The sequence below is a fragment of the Pleurodeles waltl genome, chromosome 1_2 (assembly GCF_031143425.1).
Source record: "Pleurodeles waltl isolate 20211129_DDA chromosome 1_2, aPleWal1.hap1.20221129, whole genome shotgun sequence".
NCBI lineage: Eukaryota > Metazoa > Chordata > Amphibia > Caudata > Salamandridae > Pleurodeles > Pleurodeles waltl.
The window spans coordinates 749,609,991-749,633,826 of record NC_090437.1 but is presented as its reverse complement, the minus strand read 5'-3'; the positions used below and the strand labels follow the sequence as shown (position 1 = coordinate 749,633,826).

At 44.0% G+C, this 23,836-nt stretch overlaps 1 protein-coding gene across 7 annotated transcripts in view; it reads right to left on the bottom strand.

The window, feature by feature from the left end:
- RAPGEF2 (Rap guanine nucleotide exchange factor 2) overlaps positions 1–23,836 on the bottom strand; it is a 681,573-nt gene that overhangs the window by 594,560 nt on the left and 63,177 nt on the right. The window lies entirely within an intron of this gene.

The window sequence follows — 23,836 nt, the reverse complement described above, 5'->3', positions numbered from 1 at the left end:
GTGGCAGCTGGTTTGAGCTAAAGTCCTGCGGTCAGGTTGCTGCCAGTATGGCGGCCTTCCCGCGGGTCCCTTTAAGAGTTCCCGCTGGGTCAGCGGGCAGAAACAGTGTTTCTGCCCGCTGGCCCAGCAGGGAACGGCCTACAACATTGATGCCGGCTCTCAATAGAGCTGGCGGCAATGCTGTAGAGCGTAGGATGCACCAGCACCAGTTGCGATGTTCAGCACATTGCGACAGGGCTGGCCAGGGGGGCCCCTGCACTTCCCATGTCAAGTGCATAGGCAGTGCAGGAGTCCACCTTTCCACCCCCCCCAGGCACCCTTCACCCAGTCTCTGCCAGCCTTTACATGGCGGTGCTACCCCCCATGTAAAAGCTGGCGGAGAGAGGGTCGTAATCCCCAGGGCGGCGCTGCTTCCAGCACTACCCTGGCGGATTAGGACCGCCAGCACCTCCTTTGGAGGGAGGCTGGCGGTCCGACAGCAGCACAACTGCCGCAGTCATAAGGTGGCAGTCAGACTGACGCCAAAGTAATCAGACCACTGCTTTGGTGGCGGTCAGACCGCGACCCTGGCGGACTTCGTCATAATCACGCTCATAGTCTTTAGTTCTCGTCCCACCATCTTGGGTGATGGCTTTACTCTCCCTGGTGGCAGTTTAGTGATCGAAGTGTGATGCGCCTCAGGGCCGTATTTAGAGGTGGCAGCTGTGCAGTGGGAGTGCTGAAGGTGCCCCAAAACAAGCACTTGAGCGCCTATGCACCATTAGCCATGCAGCTTTTCTACCTCCAAGCTTGCAGTCTGTACCCTGAATCTCTAAGCATTTTCTATTAGGTACTCTCTTCTGCTCCCCCCTCCCCCCAGGCTGCAACTAAGGTTACAAAAAAAGCTACTCTTCATCGAGACCACATTGAGCTTATTGCTTTATTTTTTCAATATTATAAAATGCCTGCAAATGTTGCAATCAGGCTTTCATAATTCATAATGTCCCTCTCTACCAAATTCACTCTTACTTTCGTCAAAGTAATACTATGCAACATTGGATCACAGATGTCTAGAAATAGCTGGCCTCTTTAGATCTTTGTTGTCTCACGGAGGCCCAGCACAATAACTCTGAATACTTGCTAGACAAATTATTAACCCACAACTACTCCATCATAAGGTCAGATCTCGTTGATAAAACAGAGGAAAGAGCAGTTACCCTTTACCATAAACTGTTGACAGGCTCTCCAAAATACATTTTTCAAATCTCCAGCGCCCCACAGCTAAAGTTAACAATACCCCTCCATAATTAAGGACTTTGGAAATTTTGATCTCTATTTATTAGCATACTATACTGCTTGGGGAATAGCGCAAAAGAGGCCCCGTCACCAGCTTCCTGAAAGATCTTCAATCCTTTATTTGTAAACTTACGAACAATGAGCCCACACACCAATTAGGACATCTCTCAGATGCCATCTTGGACCCCTATCTCCTGATTTACAAACTGCAAAACATACTCACCAACTCCATTAACACGGTCAGACCATCTGGGGAGCCCTTTCTTTCTAAGTTTTGAAACCACAAAAAGCGAATACTGAGAAAATCTTTTACTGTGCTCGAACATTTTCTATTCAACAAAAGTAAAGTAGCCCTTCAATGTAACGCTCCCGAGCAAACCAATTCATGCTGAATGTGTCAATGAATATACTGCAAAGCACCAGATGCACTGCAAACTGCAAAATACAACCTCGGAAACTCTCGAAATTAACCCCAGGTAAGCGCTGTACAATTTCAACTGAGGAACGACTACATATCGGAGCTTCAAGACAACAAATGCAATCTGAAGATTTAGACTGGCAAGAGGTAAAAAAAAAAAAAAATCCATAAATACTCCATATTTCTCAATCGTTGAGAGTCAGCATTCCAAGCTGATTGCCTTCGAGTTGTTTTCCACTTTGTGAAATGCCTCCACGAAGCCAACAGTCATGTGGTTGGCAGTTTTGCTGGTGCATTGATACCGAAGGAGATTAGGGGGGTGGCAGTCCCCATGGTAACTGCAATTCGTGCCAAAAGTAGAAGCAATGCCTCAAGTCAGGAGGTCTCGCTCAATCACTCAAAAATATTAATTAAGACACAAATCCAAGGAGCGCCCCCCCGGGACAGGCGCAGATCATCCTCCAGAATACCAAAAGGAGAAAAAAAAAAACCAAAAGCAAACCGCAAACGCCAATCTTCTTCAGACACAAAAAGGGATTGGAGGATTACATGTCTGTCTGAATGAAGGAGTAATACTGGAGGTCAGAAAAGCTAAATTGTATGGAAGAATGGTTAATGTCGCAGATTAGGGATGAGCATTTAATGTGCATGGAAGATGAATGACAACTACATTTATTCTAATTGTAAATGCTATTTATATAGTGCTTACTCTCCTGACGAGGCATTCAAGTGCCTTATGGAGAGTAGCACACTACTCATGAGCCTATGATTGGAGGTTAAAAGTACATTAGTAATTTTTTTTTTTGCTTTGTGCATTAGTTGCGTTAGGTTTGTACTCTTGATTTTAGAATAAGAATAGAATAGAATGATGGGAGTGTATTTGAAAGAGGAAGTAGTAAACTGTGTTTTTTTTTGTAAGTAGAGGGTGTGTGTTCCTGGTAGTTGTGTAACATGGGTAAATGAGCACTGACAAAGCCAATAAGTCTCGCCTATGCAAGAGCTCGTGGCTTTGGTAGAGTGGAGAGTTGTGGAATGGGGTAGAGTTGAGTGACGTAGAGAGGAGTAGAGTGGCCTAGAGGAAAGTGGCATAGAGAGGAGTTTAGTGGCCTAGAGGAAAGTATTTTAGAGTGGAGTGTCACAGAGTAGGATGGCTGACAGTATTGTAGAAGGGAGTGGCATACAATGGCATGGTGTAGAGTGTTGTTGGTGTTGTTGAGCGGAATGTGGAAGAGTGGAGTGTCCGAGTGGCATAGAGAGTCACAGAGTGGTGGAGAGTGTCACAGAGTAGTGGCCCAGAGTGGATGGCATTGAGTGTCAGAGTGGAATTCCAGAGTGGCGTAGCATAGATTGTTGCAGAATGAAGTGGCGTGGCGTAATGTGGAGTGTGGTAGAGTGGAGTGGCATAGAGTGTTGTAGAGTGGCATAATGTGTCGTAGGGCTGAGTGTCGTAGAGTGGCATGGCACAGAATGGAGTAGGCTAGAGTGTCAGAGTGGAGTGAAGTGGGGTGGAGTGGAGTGGAGTGGAGTGGAATGTTGTAAAGTAAAGTGGAATAGAGTGGCCTAGAGTGGAATGGAACAGAGTAGATTTAATTAAAACCATAAAAAACATTCTACCTATCATTTAAAATACCTCATAAAAAATACACAGCAATCAAAAGAGCTATAGATGTTATGTGGGGAAGTCCCAGCTCTTGAGTAATTGCCTGAAGCTAAGGTGGTTGTCAGTGCTTTTTATGTGTGGGAAGTGAATTCCATAGCTTGGCTGCTTGAACAGAGAAAGATAGTCCACTTGTTTTGTTTCTTGTATGCAGGAACACTGAGGTATGGAGCCATTCTTGAGCGAAAGCTTCCTATGTTGTACTTATGTGTTGACATATTTTCCTGTGTGTGTGATACAAAGCAGCCTGAAGTGGATTTCATGGAAATGGTAGTCAGTGTAGGGCAATTATGACAGGGGAGATGTGGGCTTGTGGCTTTACAAGTAGGAATAGTCTAGCAGCAGCGTTCTGAATTCTCTGCATTCTCCTTATAGTTGACAGAGGTGAGCCGTGATACACACCATTATTTTAATCCAGTTTAGATAGGACAAATGAGATGGTTTCTTGATGCTTGTGGGGGAATGCTAGGTGTGTAAGATGCGTCTCAGTGCTTTATTCAGAAAAAGCTTGATTTTGCTACCCTGTCCACTCATGCATTCATTGACAGTTTAGCATCCATGGTAATTCCAAGGTTCCCTATGTTCTTAGATTTTTTTCATGGTGGTCCTAGATAATCCGGCCAGATGCAGAGAGGGTCATATGTCTTCCAGTCGCCACAGGTGAGTATTTCTGTTTTGGAGGCATTCCATTTGAGGTGGCTTCAGGTCATCCATTGGTCAATGGACTGAACGCAAGTGAAGATTTTTAATGTTACAATGTCCTTTGGGCTTTCCAATTTCAGAAGTATGTGTCTCATCTGCGTAGTTACAGCAGGTGAAGTAAAAAACATTGATCAGATCTGGCAATGATTTCATAGAGATGTTGAAAAGCATGGGGTAGATGATTGACCCTTGAGTAACTCCTTCTTTAATGGTATGGTTTAGAGGAGAAAGATTTCCCTTGATCGAAGGACGAAAGTCTTTCAGTGCCAAGCAAATAGCTCAGAGCTCTAAAGGATGATGTGGAGCTTGGACTCTCTCGGAGACCTCAGATCTCCACCTCTCCCAGGTTGCCAAACTAGGCCACGAGTGATACATGTCACTGCAGTCTGCTCCATGATGGTCAGAGTCTCTACCACATACACAGTTTATTACTCCAGAGTGACATGGTATTTCACACACACACGCAACATGTTATCATTCTGCTATGTATTAACAGAACAGACTAGCTTAAATCTAAACAGAACTATAAATTGTACAAAAGCTGGACGGCAATTAACTGACCGGTTTGAATTCAAAGTTAAAAGCAACATACAAGCGCATAGAGGTAGGAGATGTACAGGCTCTGGTATTATTGTATTATTTTGTCTGATTCTGTAATAATAATAGAGGAACAACCTGGAAATGCAACTTTTATCGGATAATCCTAGCCAAGTGATGTACTTTTTTAAAGGGAAAAGACAGACCAACCCTAGCAAGAGCCACTAAAAGATAGGACTGTATGGGATGGCATCTTCTTGGGACCAACCATCAACTCCACAAACATATTTCTCTCCAAGTGCCAAGGAACCATTTATTCAACTTAAAACATTCCAGTCTTCCAAAGAAACTGTACAAGTGTCCTGCACAACTTCTCAAACATTGTTCTGAACTCATAAATCACACCTCACTAACCCCCCCGAAAGCATTACAGACAGTATACATTCCAAAGGATTCCTTGCTTCCCATCTAACAACTTATCTTTCAAGGCTGTGTAGAAGGCTTAGACCTGTAAATTCGGGATGAGAGATTTAACAATCAGCATTGCCTTTGGCAGTCGATTACAATGATATAAAGAAATCAAACTTTTAGGCAAACTAAGGTACAGTGCCTCCAATCTGCAGTTATGAAAAAGGGGTTCCGGTTGCATCTCATGCCTTTGGTATGTATTCGCCTCTTAGTAGGAGAGAAAAACAACAGCTTTCCTGAAAATATTTTCCTTACTCACATTTGGTTCGCCTAACAACGTGAGAAAGGCATCTGAAGGCTTTGTTCTTGTTGAACCATACTACATTTTATCACACGCTTCCTGTTTACAAGCCTTCTTATTTCCTGATTTAGCGTCAAAGGCTGAAAACCTGGAGCAACTTATTTTTAGACTAGCCGCCCACAGAATATTTTCTCAGCACCCACAGGATGTTAGTCTCACATTAACTTCCACCCTGCGGCCTACATTTACTTCGGTAATAATGTGCAGAGAGCCAAGGCACCGAACATGAGAGTCAGGGACAGACTACTCTCCCACGTGATGGAGCACGCCAACATTAAATTAACAAGCATTTGCAATGCAACGGGTCTCGAGTTTGCTCGAGTTAGAGCTATTGGCGTTGTAAATTCCTAACTGGGCTTTTCTTGCCACACACATTGAAAATGAAAAGTAAAACAGTTAACGTAAGCGAGACGATTCAAAGCGCCACGGCCGCCATGAGTGTAAGCATGAAGGAAAAATGGAAAAAAAGTTCACTCACAGTCAAACGTATTGGCAAATGCGCAATTATCCATGTAACTGGGTCGGTCCCCAAGGCGGTAACAAAACGGCTCCAAGGAAGGATAAAACTAAAGCATTTACCAATTGAAACAAAGAATTTTTGAAAGGCAAGCCCATGAAAGAGTGACAGTGATGGGCATGAGGTGGGCGTGGTTAAAAGCCCACATAAATACCAACACTTTGGAAAAGCAGCGCTTGTGCACTACTGAGCTTGATCTAAAAAGCAACTGGTCTGTAGGCCTAGCTCACCCATAGTATGTATGGAAGAGGCATAAAATGTATGTGCGCAGGAAGGAAGGCCGATGTACAAACCGCTGAAGTGATGGCTTCTGTCTGCCTGAGGGGGGCTGGTGAACTAGACCAGCAGCTTGCTGGTGTTCAATAAATTGGCAAACCACAGTGAATAATCACAAACTGAAATCAACTTTGTGACGACCGCCTGGGTACTTGGGGTGGAAACACTTAATTTCTGTTTGGGAGAAGGAAGAGATTACTCCTGCCCTCAAGACACGGTCACAGTCACTTCCTCAAATTTTAGTATTCTCAAATGGCAGTCATAGTCACCAGCCCAACACATGGGTGGACCCGAGAGGTCCCACTGGTGGACTTCAATTCCACACATGCTTGCATAACCAATATGTGCCTTGGGAGCAGAAGTGGTTTGCAAAACACTATATGAGATGATAATTACAAAGAATAAGAGTGTGTGCTATTTTCAAATGTATCTGCCACGAAATGCTATTTCAGCACCACCATACTGTGAGAGTGCACATTCTGATCGACTGTTAAAGGACTTCTGTGTAAAGTTCACCTTTGATGTCAGGTGTTCTTTCTAAGTAAGCTGATTGGATAGCAGAGTCCGACACTCCGTTGCGTGTTCTAATATTGAACAGAAGAACCTGTGGTTCTGACTGCTGCCTGCGCCCTACCAAACACTTTCTTTTAAGAAGAAGGAACAATGTAAAAGGATCAACAACGTATTCTAGAAACGCTTACTAGCTGCATAGTACTAAAAGGGGATCTATTCATGCTTAAAATGTTGATTAGGATATGGTAGGCAATGAAAGTCTTGACGATCTGAAGTAACTAACTTTTTTTATCTGCAAACAAACATGTAACCTCGCCCTCCCGTAGCCGGAGCCCCTGGATGGGATTTAATAGACTGTTCACCCACTCCAATGGTAAATACATTAATCTATAGCAAAAGATTTCCCACTACCAGCATCATGTAAAAATAAAAGCAGAGAAAATATTTAATTATTTTATTTTTTAACTCTTTTACAGGTTTCTCTTTACATTTATTGTATTACTTTTTCACTTTCTCTTATTTTTGTTATCCCAGGTGTGGTTCATCTTGTCCTATGCTCATGCCTTTTCTTAGCTCTTAATAGCTAATCTTAGCTGTCTGGTAGTCCTCATGTGATGTACTTCTCTTTATCAAAGTACAGTAAGAAGTACAGAGAGAGGGTGAGGTCTGGGAAAGTCCACTTCAGCCACTTACTGGTTTCACATCTTTTACATTATTTGCTACTGCTTAGACAGCTGTCCAATGATGGTTTTATTGTTCCATTCTTGTTCTCATTAAGTTTGGAGATGGGTTTTGCAGTATTTTCTTTAGGCTGCAAATGTATTTACTTTGCTGGCATGATAACATATAAATTGATGAATTATGTATTATTTTTTTTAATTAATCAATCAATCAGGAATTTGTAAAGCGCACTACTCACCCATGAGGGTCTCAAGGTGCTGAAGAGCGGTGGGGAGAGAGGAGGGGGAGGGAGGGAGGTGCTGCTACTGCTCAAACAGCCAGGTCTTGAGAAGTTTCCTGAAGGTAAGGTCGTCTTTGGTCTGGTGCAGGTGGGTGGGAAGAGTGTTCCACGTTTTGGCGGCGAGGTGCGAGAATAATCTACTGCTGGTTGTAGTTCTGCGGACGCGTGGGACGGTTGCGAGGGCGAGGTCGGCGGAGCAGATATGCCGGGTCGGGGTGTAGAAGGAGAGTTGTCTGTTGATGTATTCTGGTCCAGGGTTGTGCAGTGGTTTGTGAGGGTGGTGAGGAGTTTGAAGGTGATTCTCTTGTTGACTAGGAGCCAGTGCAGGTTTTTCAGGTGGTCTGTGACGGGGGGATGTCCAGGATGATTATTTTATTTTATTTATTAAGCTGCTGCTGTTTGGATTCCTTAGCTTGTCATAGCAGCAATGCGCTCTTCCAGTGTTTACTTCTGTCTGAACGCGTTGGATTTACAGCTTTGTTTGGTCACAATTTTAGGATATGCGCATGTAAGCTTTCTTAAAAATTGAATTAAAATAATGGCCCTTGGTCTAGAGTATCTAAGCGCCTTTTAAGTTCACCACTTGCAATGCCCATGTCATAATCTGATTCAATTTCATAAAACCTTTATTTGGCGGGACAGCTTCACTCTGCTAATGTAGCCTGTTTTGCAAAGGTCCCCCTAGTCCCAGCTTCCATATTGGTGTAGCACAAGCTGTTGCTATATTATGCAATTTTTTTTCTAGGACAACCGGGAACAATGCAATGAGTTACCAAATAGTACCCTAACAAATAAAACACGTCTATTGGCTTTGCCAATGCTTGCATTTTAATTTTACATTTCTGTCCTTAACGTGATGTTCTAACTCAATACAAAAGGGTGGCTGTTTACTCTCTCCACTATAGTAAAAATGAAATCCTGTATGGAATCCAAGAAAGGTGCATATCAGCATTAATAAAGACAGTCTTAAATATTTCAGGTCCATCACTTGACTAACCTAAGGAAGTCATCATGACTTGTTCTTCACGACCCAGTCCCCGCCCAGAAACCCACAGGGAAGAGATTCACAACACTTGAAAAGTATGACCAGGATATACACAGAGTGAATATGGTCCAAAGAAACCTTAAAAAATACCATGCCATTAGCCAAGGAGCATATTGTGTGCAGTAGTTCCTACCAGAACGAGCCCGATAAGTCGACAAATGAAGAATTATACAATAATTTGCCAACTGGTTGGTGAACACTGGTTTATTGAAACATGATACAGTATAAAATATGGGCCATCTTAGTAAACTCCTGACTAACCAGCTGCGAGCTCCACTGAAAATGGCTTGTACAGGAAAAGTAAAAAAAAAAAAAAAAGAAAGGAAAAAAAAAAAAAGCTAAAACAAACCGACCCCCCAATCAGCTGTCCTTCAAGCATGATCTTGCAAGTTAACCAGTTGAGCTTCACACAGAGGTTGTTAAAGTTTTAAATGGCCTAGCCTATCTTTATCTCTGTTTTTATGTATTTATGAATTTTCGGCTTCTGAAGCCGTGCATCATTTTGATTAATTGGTGTAAAAATGCGAGTTTGGATATAAACAATTCGGTGGGGGGAGAGGAGGGCAGTGTTGACAGCACTCCTGTTTTTACGTCTAAGTGCAAAAATATACAAAAACACTTTCAGATGAAACTCCACGCACCCACAGAAGGCGCTGACAATCTACAGTAAACCTGAACCCTGCAAAGATATCTTGAAGCAATACACAAAAGCCTTCAACTGCTACCTAGAAGTGTCCCATCACCGGGGCAACACTCTTCCCCGTCCATGTCCCGCCTTTTACTCAAGGTCCAAATGTTTCTTAAACTCTCACCCGTGCTTATGGGTGTCTCGGTGGGCTCAGAGTGACGTATACCGCTGTTTGCACTCTGCACATCATAGTTCCGATTTGGAAGAAACATTTGTTTTAAAGGAAATGAACTCTTGCCAATTATATGGCCGTGTGTCGCCGAGCCCTCCTACCACCAACAACACTCACCCCCTGTGTAAGCTTAATTAAAACCTTAGATGTACTTCACTTTGGGGTTACTGGTCGTAAACCCCCGGCCGTATTTTATTGACAAAATATTGTTTATCAAAAATTATACGCAGTAACCACAATCATGTTCACAAAGTATTTACAGAGTTCAAGGGGGGTCCAACTAGCTTGTCACCCAATTTTGCAATAAAAAGGTACCCATTTATCTTCCCAGTCATGATCTCACCCCACCACAGGCCGACATTGTTGCCCGACGATGCGGCCTCTCACCCTTCAGGAAGAGGTCATGTATGCTGAGAGAGCCAGGAGAGTATATTCTCTAAAAACATTTCATAGCCCACTCGAGAAAGATGAACTCCATCCTGCAGAAAAAACCTGTCTCCACTGATGCAGCCATGCAAGATCACAGCGAACCTTGGAGTCCGAAACAACTTTTCCAATTGGCTATTGATTCTTCTCACTGAGTCATCAAGGGCTTTCTCTAAGATCCCGCCCTTCCAGAAAGAATGAGGAATCATGTTCAACCAAGCAAGGACAGCCTGAGGGAATGTTTTGCCCAAACAACCAATTTTGGAAATTACCAGCTCGAAGAGCTGCCGGCGTCCTACAGCAACCAGATCATTACCCCCAATACCCCCCAAGGTGCAGCACAATGATTTCCGGTGACGGGTAGCCTAATGTGGGCACTGAATCCAGGAATGTCCTTAAATGAGCTGCAGCCCGCCTCGGCCAAAGAAAGAGATGCGGACACCAGCCTCCGATGTGCGTGACTCTAAGGCACTGATTGCAAATAGTTCACTTGCATGTCGGACTGGTGAATGCCAGAATAACCACACCTCAAGGATACCAGCAACTCCTGCGTGCACCGGAGTCTTCTGAACCGTCAAATACCTGTGGCGGGTGTCTACAAAGAGCACAATGAAAGCGAGGTGTCAAGGACATGAACTCATAGCACATGCAGTCTCACATATCGCTTGTAGCAATCCGATGACCACCTTCCAATTCTCTTAACCGCTGCTCCTTGGAACCCCGCTGTGGCCGCCCCTATTCTAAAGGAGTGAGTGCCAAAATCTGAGGCATCCAAACCCGCTGCCAGAAGTGAGTGTTTGCGGCCACTGGGGCCACCTGGTCAGATCGGCGAGCGCGAGAAAGACACGCTCGCCAACCGCAGCCACCTTCTACGGCCGGTCGCGTGATGTCATTTCTATGCGCGACCCCGGAACCACAAAGAGTGCTTCTGGGGCCGCGGGCCCCTCCACAGCCAATCGGCTGTGTTCTCATTGCCGGGTGGGGTCAGAGACCCTGTAGCTTCCTGACTCCCAACCCACGGTCTGGCCTGGTGCTGCTGCCATAAGTGGGGCCCCCCTGATTGGGGTGGCCCCGTGCATTAGACCACAACACAACATTATTTCCCTTTGAACCTTTCCTTTACCCACTATCTTTGAGCTAGCCCACCTGCCTCACTCCCATTTACCACAGCATGACCCTTTAATGCCTTAGGCTCACCTAATCCAAAACTGACATTTCCCTCTTCCCCATCCTCTACAGCTGCTAAAGAGATGCCCTTTCCCACTGCCTCACACCTTATCCCATAGAAACTTCGCTTTTCACTCAGGAAACTTCACTGCAAGAGGCAAATGTGTCCATCCTTGGCAACTCAGTCTCCACGATGCCTTCTTCCACCTCCAGTGTCTGATGGATAGAGACTCACCTTTCAATAGAATGCACCAACTTCCCAATGATTACACTACACCTGAAGAAACAAAACATTTAACAGCCATCTCATTGGCCTCCTGTTCTACACCTTGCATCCTATTCCTTTTTCCGTTTTCTATTTTACCTTTTTACTCTCCCACACACTATATTGCACCCTCTTGATTTTCAGACTCTTCAATGCACTATATTCCACGCTCTTGATTTTGAGACCACGTTCCTTGGATCTTGTTACCGCCAAACATTTGTGGGCAACATAAAAAAATGAATTGTGTGCATTCCCTGCTCCTCTTCACAGGAAAGCCCTCTCCTTTGACATTAGGTAGATAGGCTGCATGTGACAGTAAACCTATGAACCATCTCCTCAACAAAACAACCCAAAGAAAACTTCAATATGACTTGCACTGAGTGACAAGCACCAACTACACTGAGCAATATCAACTGTACATTGACAAACTAGAGATGTTTTGCTCTCCAGTGTCTTGTTGTTGCTCATGATCCTCACATATTTTTTGTTTTTATGAAATCCACCATTCTCACTACCTATGTAATATTTTTAGGAAATGAACGCACAGTATTCCTTTACTGTAAAAGAAAGTAATATTTAAAACGAGGAGAAAGCTAAGAACGTGAATGGGTTATCAAGTGTGCTAAAAACGAAGCCATTAACACCTAAACTTATGGTAGTCCTTTCCAGAACACAAGGTAGATTTTGAGAGCCACTATTAAGAATTACACAAACAAATTTAGGCTGCTAGGGTCACAAACGAGGTCACATTTCACAATGGTAATATGCAAGCGAAAATGGACTCAAGGAAGCGGACTTAGTTCAGCTCTAGGGGAAAGGAAAGTTGCATGAAATCCATAACAAACCAAGGGAGGACTAGATATAGAATGGAAAAATGTATGATCACAACTGCAGCATACAGAAAAGCAATAATGCTAGACAGGTGCATGAGATTTGGAAATATTTTCTAAATGTTTAGTACTCGTTGTTAACAAGTTGGATGAACGTTAATATTTGTCCAAGCGCAATGAACTTAAGATTTGTGAGGGAAATCATGCTGATTTAACTGCTGTGAACACCTTATAAAAAAGCTGACACTTAAGAGGCAAAGGGAGGCTAGAGTTTAAAGGAGAAGGCAGAAGGAAGGCAGGACACTGGCAAAAGAACACATTATGTAAAATGAGTTTATTTGAAACTAAATAAAAAGATTCTAAAAAAATAAAATACTGGAAAATGAATAAACTGAAAACAGGACTAGAAAAAGCTGCACAGAATGTGCGTTCTACCTACTAGATACACATTCAGGAAACTTAACAAAAAATACATTGTTTCACAATTGAAGTAATCTTAACTGTCTTAATGCCACAACCTACAGAAATACTAAAGCATAAGCGAAATAATACAAGTGATGATGATTTGAGAAGCCAGTTGCAACTGCTCTGGAAATATTTCTCTGCTGCATCCATGCCACTCACACCTTTGTTAAGACCCTTCCCTCTGCTTCTATATCAGTTCGATTAAGTCTCTCAGGTGAAAGGATATCACCATATGGGAGGGACTGAGTGGCACTGTTGCAAGAAAGACTAGGTGACAAAAGGACTACAAAAGGCTTAGGCGTGAGCAAAGCCACTGCATCTCAACTGAGTGCCAAGACAAAATCCAGGAGTACCTGTGCGGTGGGGGACGCTGAAATAATAATTCTTTAAAAACCATTTGTAAGATATCTGCATCCAAAGGCACAGCTTACAGGAAGATGCATCCACAATGTACAGTATCAATGTTGGGTTAATCCTAACAAAAATACATAAACTACTTCAAAACTACGATACAAGCGATAAAAAAAAATGTTTTATATATTGTCTGTGCAGTTACAGATATAGAAATAAGCATTTGCAATGCAACAGGTTTTGCATTTGCTTGAGTAGGAGCTATTTGCGTTTTAAAATCCTAACCGGACTTTTCTTTACACATAAACTGAAAAGTAGAACAGTTTCAAGTAAGCGAGCCCAAAGCCACCATGAAGCGTGAAGGACACACAGAAGGAAACAGAAGTTCGCTCGCGGTGAAACGTATCAGCAAAAGTGCAATTATCCATGTATCCGGCAAAAGTGCAATTAGCCATATAACAGTGTTGATGTCATGCAAAGCGCTCAACTACTGCCCAGCGAGACTGCGCTGTCTGAGAAATAAAGAGAAAAGGTAGTCCAGAAACCATACGGAAAACATGGAGCCTTGTATGTTTTCAGTAGCTGGCCAGTTCGCTCGAGGAGGGCCAAATACCGGAAAATGCATGACGTGTGCATGCCTTCCACTAATTAAATTAAGCGAATTAAAAAAGGTAAGCCCACGAACCAACCAAACTGATGGGCATGGTTAAAAGCCCAGAGAGAGATTACACCAGGGACAGAGCGCTTTGTGCTCAACCCTTAAAGCATACACAGTCTAAAAAACGTACTTGAACACATCCAAATCCAATATTCATAATTGAAATATTTAGGTAAAGTATTTGAACCTGAAAAAGTGTAGCCTAAATTAATTCTAACACCTAAAAATGCAAAAATATTGTAGTTGAAATGGAGCGAAACAGAAGCACCTGAGAGAAACGTTCACAATTCACTAAACTGGTGAACTTAAAAATGGTGGCTTTAGTTTAAAAAAAAAATGCATGTGCCTTTTGCAAATTAACAAGAACTTTTTAAAACTGCCAAACCTCAACAAGTCTCAATTGTGTACTGGAGCCTCCTTTCCTTAGTACAAGTGCTTTTTCTATAATAAATAAGCACTGACCAAGCCAATTCGTGTGGGGATGGGTGCCAGCCTTTTGCCTTGGTTAATGCTCGTTTTGTCATAGGTTTTGTTAACTTTTATTGTTGGGTTCCCTGCTGAGCCTCAGTTTCAAAACAAAACTGTGGCTGAAAGCAAAAATATGTTTTAGTCTCAAAAAGCACCCATTGCCATAGTACTCCCCGACACAGACTGAAACTACCATGTGTGAGGGAGTGCTCCTTGTGAAAGGGCAGAATGCCATCACTCACAGAGAAGTCAGCCAATGGCTGAAGACATCTGATTCACTGCCCGAAGCTGTATGCTGTAGCAGGTGTAGGAAGAGGACCAATGGAAGAAGAGGCTGACTGACAAAAAACAACATGTAAGTGTATTATACATACAATTTTGGCAAAACCATAAGGTCTTGGCTGATGCCAGACCCAAAAATGCAGCACGGACACACGAGTCAGTGCCTTCAGTGTGATGAATTCATCCTTTGCGCACAGCACCATCTAACATCCCATCTTCCGGAGAGGGAACAAGCCATCAGGATGATCCTTCGCTTGCAACTTAAGACTGCAACTAAGGTTTGGTACGGAGTATCAGAGAATACATGCATGTGATTACTACACACACTCATATAAAGCATATTACGTATCATTCTGTAGACATGACTTATTGCATTTGTATGATACTTTCAGTTGTGCTGGACCCAGATCAACCATCCATTCACTGCGGACAGTGCAGAAAACTAAATATTTCACTACAGACCTAATTCATGGTGTAAGTAGCACTCATTTTTCTCAAACTGATTAACAGTATCAGCTCACACGCCCTCACCTCCACAGACTACACACTCTTGGTGACCTTAACTTTCACCTGGAAAGCACCCACGACTGCAACTACACGGCCCTGCTGGACAACCTAGCAAACCTCGGCCTCAAGCAACTGGTCACCTCACCCACCCACTCAGCCGGAAATACGCTAGACGCCATCTTCACCTCCAGCAGCCACATCACCTTCACTCACACCACTGGACTGACCACCACTGCGTCCACTTCTCCTTCCTGAAACCCACCACCCACCACCCACAACATCCTACCCCCTACCTCAAGTGGAACAAGATCTCTAAAGAACACCTGATCTCCAACCTCGCACAAGCTCCACCTCCCAGCACCAACGACCCCAACAATGCCGCCCTCAACCTCACACGATGGCTAGAAACTTGCACAGACTCCCTCGCCCCTTTCAAAATAAACAACAACACCCACACCATCAAGACCGCCCCCTGGTTCACCACAGAACTTCAGTCTTCCAAACGAGAATGCCAAAAAATTGAGAAAAGCCTGGCGCCAAGAACCCTCAATAAGCAACTTCTCCGCCCTCAAAACAGCCATGCGCAAACAACACCAACTCATCCGGACCACTGAGCGGTCCATCTGCAAAGAACGCATAGACAACAACACACACAACAGCAAGGAACTTTTTGCCATCATCAAAGAACTCACCAAACCCAAATCTTGCACCACTGACACTCCCAAGACCTCTGCAGCTCCCTCTCCAACTACTTCCACCGCAAGATCGCAGACATACACGACAGCTTCACATCGTCAGCACCCACCATCACCACCACCGATACAACCAACACCACAACACCCTGCCGCACCAACCTACTGAACACCTGGACCCCCACCAACGACGAAGAAATCGGCAAAACCATGAGCTCTATCAACTCAGGATCCCCAACAGACCCTTGCTCCCACCACATCTTCAACAAGGCCAGCCAAATCATCACTCCCCAGCTCCAGGCTGTCATCAACAGTTCCTTCGATACCGCAACCTTCCCAGACATTTGGAAACACGCTGAAGTCAACGCTCTTCTAAAAAAGCCCAAAGCAGACCCTGAAGACCTCACAAACTACTGACCTATCTCTCTTCTCCCCTTCCCCACAAAGGACATGGAGAAGATAGTAAATGTACAACTGTCTCGCTTCCTAGAAGACAACAACATACTTGACGTCTCCCAGTCTGGATTCTGCAAAAACCACAGCACCAATACCACCCTCATCGCCTGTACAGACGACATCAGGACCAGATTGGACAAGGGCGAAACCGTCGCCCTCAACCTCCTAGACCTCTCCATAGCTTTTGACACCATATACCACCAAACCCTCCGCACACGCCTTTTCGATGCCAGAATTCGCCACAAAGCCCTGGATTGGCTCACCTCCTTCCTCTCCAAAGGAACCCAAAGAGTTCACCTCCCTACTTTTCGGTCTACAGCCACCAAGACCATCTGTTGGGTCCCCCAAGGATCCTCCCTCAGCCCCACCCATTTCAACATCTACATGGCTCCTCTCGCCAACATCCTCCGCCCCCACGGCCTCACCATCATTTCATACGCTGACGACACCCAGCTCATCATCTCCCTCTCTAGGAACCCAGCTACCGCCAAGAATAACCTACACGCCGGACTCCTCGACATTGCCAACTGGATGACAGCAAGCCACCTCAAATTGAACTCAGAAAAAACTGAGATCATCATCTTCAGTCCCAACAAGACAGCATGGAACGACTCTTGGTGGCCCACCACCCTTGGACCACACCCAACACCCACCACCCATGCACGCAATCTTGGCATCATACTGGACTCATCTCTCTCCATGACTCAGCAAATCAACGCCATATCATCCTCCTGCTTCAACACCCTTTGCATGCTACACAAGACTTTCACATGGATTCCTTTAGAAACAAGAAGAATAGTTACCCATGCCCTCATAAGCAGAAACGCCCTCTATGCAGGGACCACAGCCAAGCTTCAGCGAAAACTCCAGCGAATCCAGAACGCAGCCGCACGTCTCATCCTCAACCTCCCTCGCCACGAACACATTTCCACCCACCTCAGATCCCTACACTGGCTGCCCATCAACAAAAGGATCATTTTCAAAATCCTTGTCTACGCTCACAAAGCCGTCTACGCTCACAAAGCCCTCCACGACACTGGACCGGCCTACCTCAACGAACAAATCAACTTCCACAAACCAACTCGACAGCTCTGCTCTGCCGACCTCGCCCTCGCTACAGTCCCCTGCATCCAACGCACCACCTCCGGCAGCAGATCCTTCTCCCACCTTCCCACCAAAACCTGGAACTCCCTCGTCACCAACCTACACAAGACCCAGGACCTCCTAACCTTCAGAAAGCACCTCAAAACATGGCTTTTCGAGCCGTAACACCCCCCCCAGCGCCTTCAGACCCTACCAGGTGAGTAGTGCGCTTAAGAAATGTATTTGATTGATTGATTGATACAGAGCTCAGAAGACTGCTTCAGGTTTTTTCTAGTATATGATACTCCATACTGCATGCCTACCATTTCCAAGCATTGTAACTAACAGGTGTTGCTATTATCTTATTTAATGGTACCTAACTTGCCAAACTTCAGAAGGATAGAGGGCTGAGTGAACCATGCCAGGATTTAATCTCTTAGCCTACCCAAACCCAGTGTTCAATTGACAACCTCAATGAGGGTGAACTTGTGACCTACAGATCACCCACGTATTTCTATGGCAGCCGTTTAGTTCCTTAATCCATCCTGTCTGTTTTGGATTGCTCTGTAGAGACTCCATCAGCATCACAACATAACAGGTGTATTTTTAGAGTCCACGTTCACCCCCAAGGCGGGGTCTTGGCAGTGCTGAGAGATAACCGATGTTTATTGTTACCCCACTCAACGGCTTTCGTTTTATCAACATTTGGAAGATAGAAGGTTGGGTGGGCCTGCTGAGCAACCAGGCCCAGCATTCTTTGGTTAATGGCTGTATTTCATAATACAAGTAAGTATTAGACAATTTTTCTGCTGTGAGGGACAACTCTATAGAAAGAACAAAAAGGAAACATTTCCAAACTGATCAGCACAGAAGGTGGTTAATTTCCACTCTGCAGAAATGGGGGGGGTTGTTGGGATTGACAAGAGTTTACTGGACCTTCCTGTAAGTGTTCCATTCTGTGTCTGTGATAAGAAAGATCTGTGCTACTTCTCAAGAGTCACAGGTTCGGATGTGACTGTGCTGTTCAAGACATGGAGTTTTCAGACACTGAACAAACTCACAACATGCGAGCACAGACATTTGCAAATTGGAGGACCTCAGAAAGCAGGCATGGCTGCTGTCGGATTGATCACATTTTGGCTGTAACTCACACAGCTCCTTGCCTTCTTCCACGGTCTTATACATGCATTTGTTTTTGCACATCAGAAAAGCCTCCTGGCCTAAACAAAGAGCCTTGTGTGTCACACTGAAGTTGTATAGTCCAAGACAACTTTTTTCAGTATTTGTCATAATCATGCCACATGACCTTAGGAGAGTTTAGGATGTGGAATGAGCAGGAACACAAACCCCTGACCCTCTGGAAGAATTTTCAGAAACCACTAGAATTCTCTTGGTAATGTTTTGGATTGTATTTACTGAACATCACAACAAGTCAACATTGCACACAAAGCATTAATATCATTATTACAGGCAACTCAGCATATGCACACAAATCTAGTTATAGCCAACTTTTACATTGCATAGCAGTCCATGTGCCAGATGATTTGTCAAGAAATGCTCAAGAAAAATGACATCTAAAAATTCTGTTTCAGTGCCAAAACCACAGACAGCATATCCATTGGGAAATGGTGCTGTGCAGCCATTAATCCTAGGCATATGGTCCACACACCAACACCTCTAAAATAAATCTGAGTCAAACAGCATGCACCTAATGACACCTAAAATAAGACGCAGACCCCAGCCTACACCTAGAAACATGAAAGATTAATTCACCTTTCACTATAAAAGTGCAATGTGCAAAACCAAAGCAGGCAGAACAGACTCCCTCAGCACAAGGGCAAAGGGTAACCAACCTCTGTCACTCCACCTCCCTACCAACAGGAGACCTTACATTTGACACCAGAGGATAATGGCCTACCAGTGAGCTATCACAGTAATTAACAGTGGTGTACCACATTGCCTCTAGATTGTCCATGCCTTGCAGTCAATTGTATGCACTCCAACTCCATGAAACAACCTTCCCCAAGTCACATCCATCCCCAGCAGATTGCTAATGAGGTACCCAGGCCCCATTGTGCCTCTAGGTCCAATGAAGCTGAGAGAGCGTAGTTTAAATATTACATATTTTAGACGTGAAATGCTTATGTTTTAACAAATGCTGCATAAATAATAATATTCATTGAAACGTATTCATAAACGTGGAGAATTGTTCACATGTGTAAACTAATGTCGACTGTAAGAAATAATCGTTTATAGTATGCCTAACTGAGCACATTAACACGTATAAGACTGCATTCATTAGAACCTGTATATCTTAAGTTAGCGCGAGTCGAGAACTAGCTGTGTAACTCTCATAATAAAGTGTATTTTTCTGTTTCTTCAGTATGCTGACTTGCAAAAGACCATGACCCAGCGATTGTTCTTTTCCTTACTTAATTCGCAACAATGCTAAATTCTCTCATCCACATGCTAGCAGCTTTTAGTATAAAAGATATGTGCTTCGAAACAATAATGGAAACTTCCAAGGACGGTAAAGCGAGAAGAAGAGAACTTTTGACCTGATGTGTGCCAAGGCGATGAAGTAACCCCGGATGTGCCACCTACAAAAAACGTCAATTATGAAGACCAATTAGGAATTAGGGAATTATCGTGAAATGACAAATGCATTACTTAATGTATAATTTGATAGGTTACCAATGGTGGGGTGTAGTAACTGACCAATAGAATTTTGGGGGAATGTATTACGAAAAAGGGATAAAAACCCATGACACAAGAGACAAAGGGCATTAGGTAGGGAATGATATCAATTGCATCCAGAAACTCTGTCACTCTATTTGGTGACTTGAGACTTAGACAAAACCATCCTTGCCCATAGACTGCCCCATTACACTTTCCTCCTTATGGGGAGAGTGTCCCTTGCCTTTAACTTAGATAGACTGACGGTGATCTAACTGATGTCCTGAAGACGAAGACTGATCCTGTATTCTGACCTATCTCGAGGAGGGTAATTATAGATGTTGCTAATGAAATTCATTTATTTGCCTTTTCTTTCTAGTTACCAACTGCTGTGTGTTTTGATTAGAGACCTTAGTTAGATGTTTTCCAAATTGATGTTCTAAATTGTTTTACATGAAGCCCAACAGGAAATGCTAATTAGAGGTTAGATGAGGTATTCATCCCGACTGACAACTGACGTGACTGACGTGGTGCTATGCTGAACTAAGACCTTTAGTAGGTTCTATGTATCGCGATCTGTTTATATTCATTTGATTGTCTTATGCTACTGATCTTTGCATTATTGAAAGCTTATCATGGTTGTCGTCTTGTGATTATGTTCATTTGCTTCTTGGTTTGGAGATTAATAAATTTGCTATTAGATTGTAATCAATAGGGAATAAAATTCACAAAAACTCCATTAAGGTGTGGTTATTCGTGACTGAAAGGTCATGATTGCGCCGAATGTTTATTAATGATTAAAGTAAGTTATATTTTGGTGTTAACTGATCAATATGTCAATCAATATGTCAATAACATTGTCAACAGTTATCTCGTCTTACAGTGTCTCTACCACTGGGTCCAAAGATTCATCGGCCTAAAACGAGTCCTGATGTGTATAAATTAACATAGACGGACGCGTTACCAAAGCCACAGTAGTTACATTGCCCTGGGGAAATGTGTACGAGACCTGGGCAATTATAGAAACAAGCCTCAAGAGCCTTCCTCAGCAATAACTGATGCTACAAGTCATGTAAATGAGAGGTGGATTAATCAAGTAATGCCCTGCGACATGGTCTGGCACCAGTTTAGGTGGTTCACCACCCAGCAACGGAAAAGTACCGTCCTGAGACAACCAGCAGCTCTTAGGGAGTCCCACGCAAGACCAAAAGTGAACAGAAAGCAGATTGCCATAGATAATACCCAAAGAGCTGTATTACACCAACAGTCCCCTTGAAGGGCAAGAGTTTTAACAACATAACATTGGAACGTGTGTTCCAAGATATGACCCTACCTAAGCACTTAGCCTTGGAAGTAAACCATTTGCTTCACTCTATGGCAGTTTGTTTATTCTATTCTTGCTCGACCAAATACTGCTCATAAATTGATGCTATACTTCCCAATACCTGTAAACAAGGCATGCAATATTTCCCAATCTTTGCCTAATTGAAGGGCAGCTGACAAAGTCTTGCCAGGAAACCATGGTACCACAACTTTAATTCGGCATGACAAGATTTTCCGAGTGAGCGGTCCCAGCTGGTAACATGAAGAATTAAAACTACTGTCAACTTTCACTTGAGGGAACAAATGGAATATACTAAACTTCTACAAACATGTACAGGTCAACACTAGGCACCCTGATAGATGACAACAATTAATTCAGTGGCATCCTGCTTATCACCAAAACACTAGTTGCCTTAGGAGAGTGCTCCACAAAAAGTCAATTCATCTTTGCTCTGCTTGGCCATTAGGTATTAACAGATCAGAATAATAACCACCACCAAATTTCCTTTGGTCTATGTCAGCCATAAACACTGCACAGGTCCTGCAATAGTACCTTATACACATGACCACCGGAAGTATGTGTTTATGAGGCCTCGGCGTTTTTGCCATAATGATGGGCTTTCCACGCTTGCAAGATAAGCCACCATCTGTTGCGTAATTAGCAGACGTAGAAAGAAACTGTATGTGAACGTGCTGCAAAATGATTCAACTCTGCCACAATGTCATTGTCCTTTGCTGCATGCATGCAGAGGCCCTGACTGTAGCCCATAAAAATAAATACTTCACGCCCTGCCCGGCCTAGCCCGAGAGCTCCGCTGAGAAGGCACATCGAAGGACGGCTTGCTCAGCTCTAGTGCAGTCCGTTCCAGAGCGGGGAGCGGTTCCGGCCGCGCTCCTCCCTGTCAGCGGTGGCTCCCGGGGCCCCGAGGCTATCTGCAGCAGACAATAAACACGCAGTCACGGCTTCTGGCCGCAGACTCTTATCGGGCCTTGTGATGCGATGGCGCGCGCCTGACAGGAGTGGGGGGAGCCGGGGCCAGCACAAGCAGCCTCGCGGCATGCAAACAGCAACTTCGAATCAGCTGCTTGTGGGGGATCCGATTCAAGATTACAGACTGTGCCAAGCCTACAGAAGGGGAGGATGGACGCAGGACATGTAAGATGAGGTCAGCTGTACAGGCCGCACAATGAAGCGTTTTCCAAGCAAAAGCACACCAAGCGATGTGTATTGAAAACGTATCTAAGTAACACTAATGCCATCATCTTTTGCAATACCAACGAAACCACTTCAGAAAAGAATAAGGAAGGAAATATTGACAGCGTCAATTATGGCCGAACTACTGAGCTTACTATCTGCGGTCCCACAAAGGAACCTTGCTTACAATCAGTACCCAAAAGGCTTTTGATTATAAAAGAACAAACCAATCTCACAGCTGGAATTATTACTACCCAAGCAGAGGCGCTGCCTCTGAAGAAAATCTTTGGTCTTCTGGGCCAATTAAAAGAATGTGGGATCTGGAGAGTGATCTATCTATGCACAGAGCATAACTGTCCAGTGATGATCCTAAAGGTTTGGATTAGATGACAGAAGACGGACAGTCCTCGCTTCGGTGATTTCAGAGACTCCGAGTGCAGCTATGTCAGGGGCGAGAACTCTCTGTGCACCAAACAATTGAAGGACATCACCCCTTCCAACAACAACCTTTGAACAAGGTTCATACCTGTGGTACATCTGTTTTTATCTCTTTCTTTTTAGGTCCTGCGCTAGCCAAGACCTTCCAGTTTCACTAAAATTATGTCAAGACATGTCTATAGGGGCTTTCTGTACTGCTTGGCGGTTGGGTTGCTATTCTGATGCTCCCGTCACCCCTGGGTCTACGCCATGTAATGTTCATTAGTCGGTGAACAGTGGCTCCAAGAGTTTGGCTTCCCTGGTGTGCCAATCAACCCCACTGAGGCACATCAAAAGTGGTTTCTATGAATGATGTTACTCATCCCATACAGGGCAGCATCTGTTCTCAAACCATCTACAACAGCCTTGCTTACGCACATCAGCACTTGGGCACTGTGCACTCAACATACAACATGTAACATGTAACCTCTTACACCTCATCAACATGCCGTATGTAAGCCAATCCCCAAACAACACCCTTTCAACCATGCACGCCAAGGGGCAGCAAGAATCTCTGTGCACATCAGAGTGCTTGCAAAACCTTTGAAATTCTAAATCATAATGCAACCTGACCACCCAGAACAGTGTTTAATGCTGCACAAGGGGCATGGAATGTACTATATAAATACCAACACAATACACCTCAGCCCAACCTAACAATCTAGACTAACCTAACCTAACCATATTGCTTTACTTCCACGCCCATAAAACAAACCACATGACATCTTCAGTCACGGTATACACAATGAAGTCATTAATAATGTACATCCATTATCAAAAACTATGACTACAGTGTAAAGAATATATTGCGTAAGAAGACCAGAAACCCGCAGGACAACTGCATCATGAACAGCACATTAAACGGTAACCACTAAGCAAGACCTAATCGCTACCACATAGTGCCAAATATATAATGCACTGCCCATCAATTAAATGCTTCTGCATCCCGTCAAGAAGAGTAAGCACTGTCTAAAAACCCACAGCG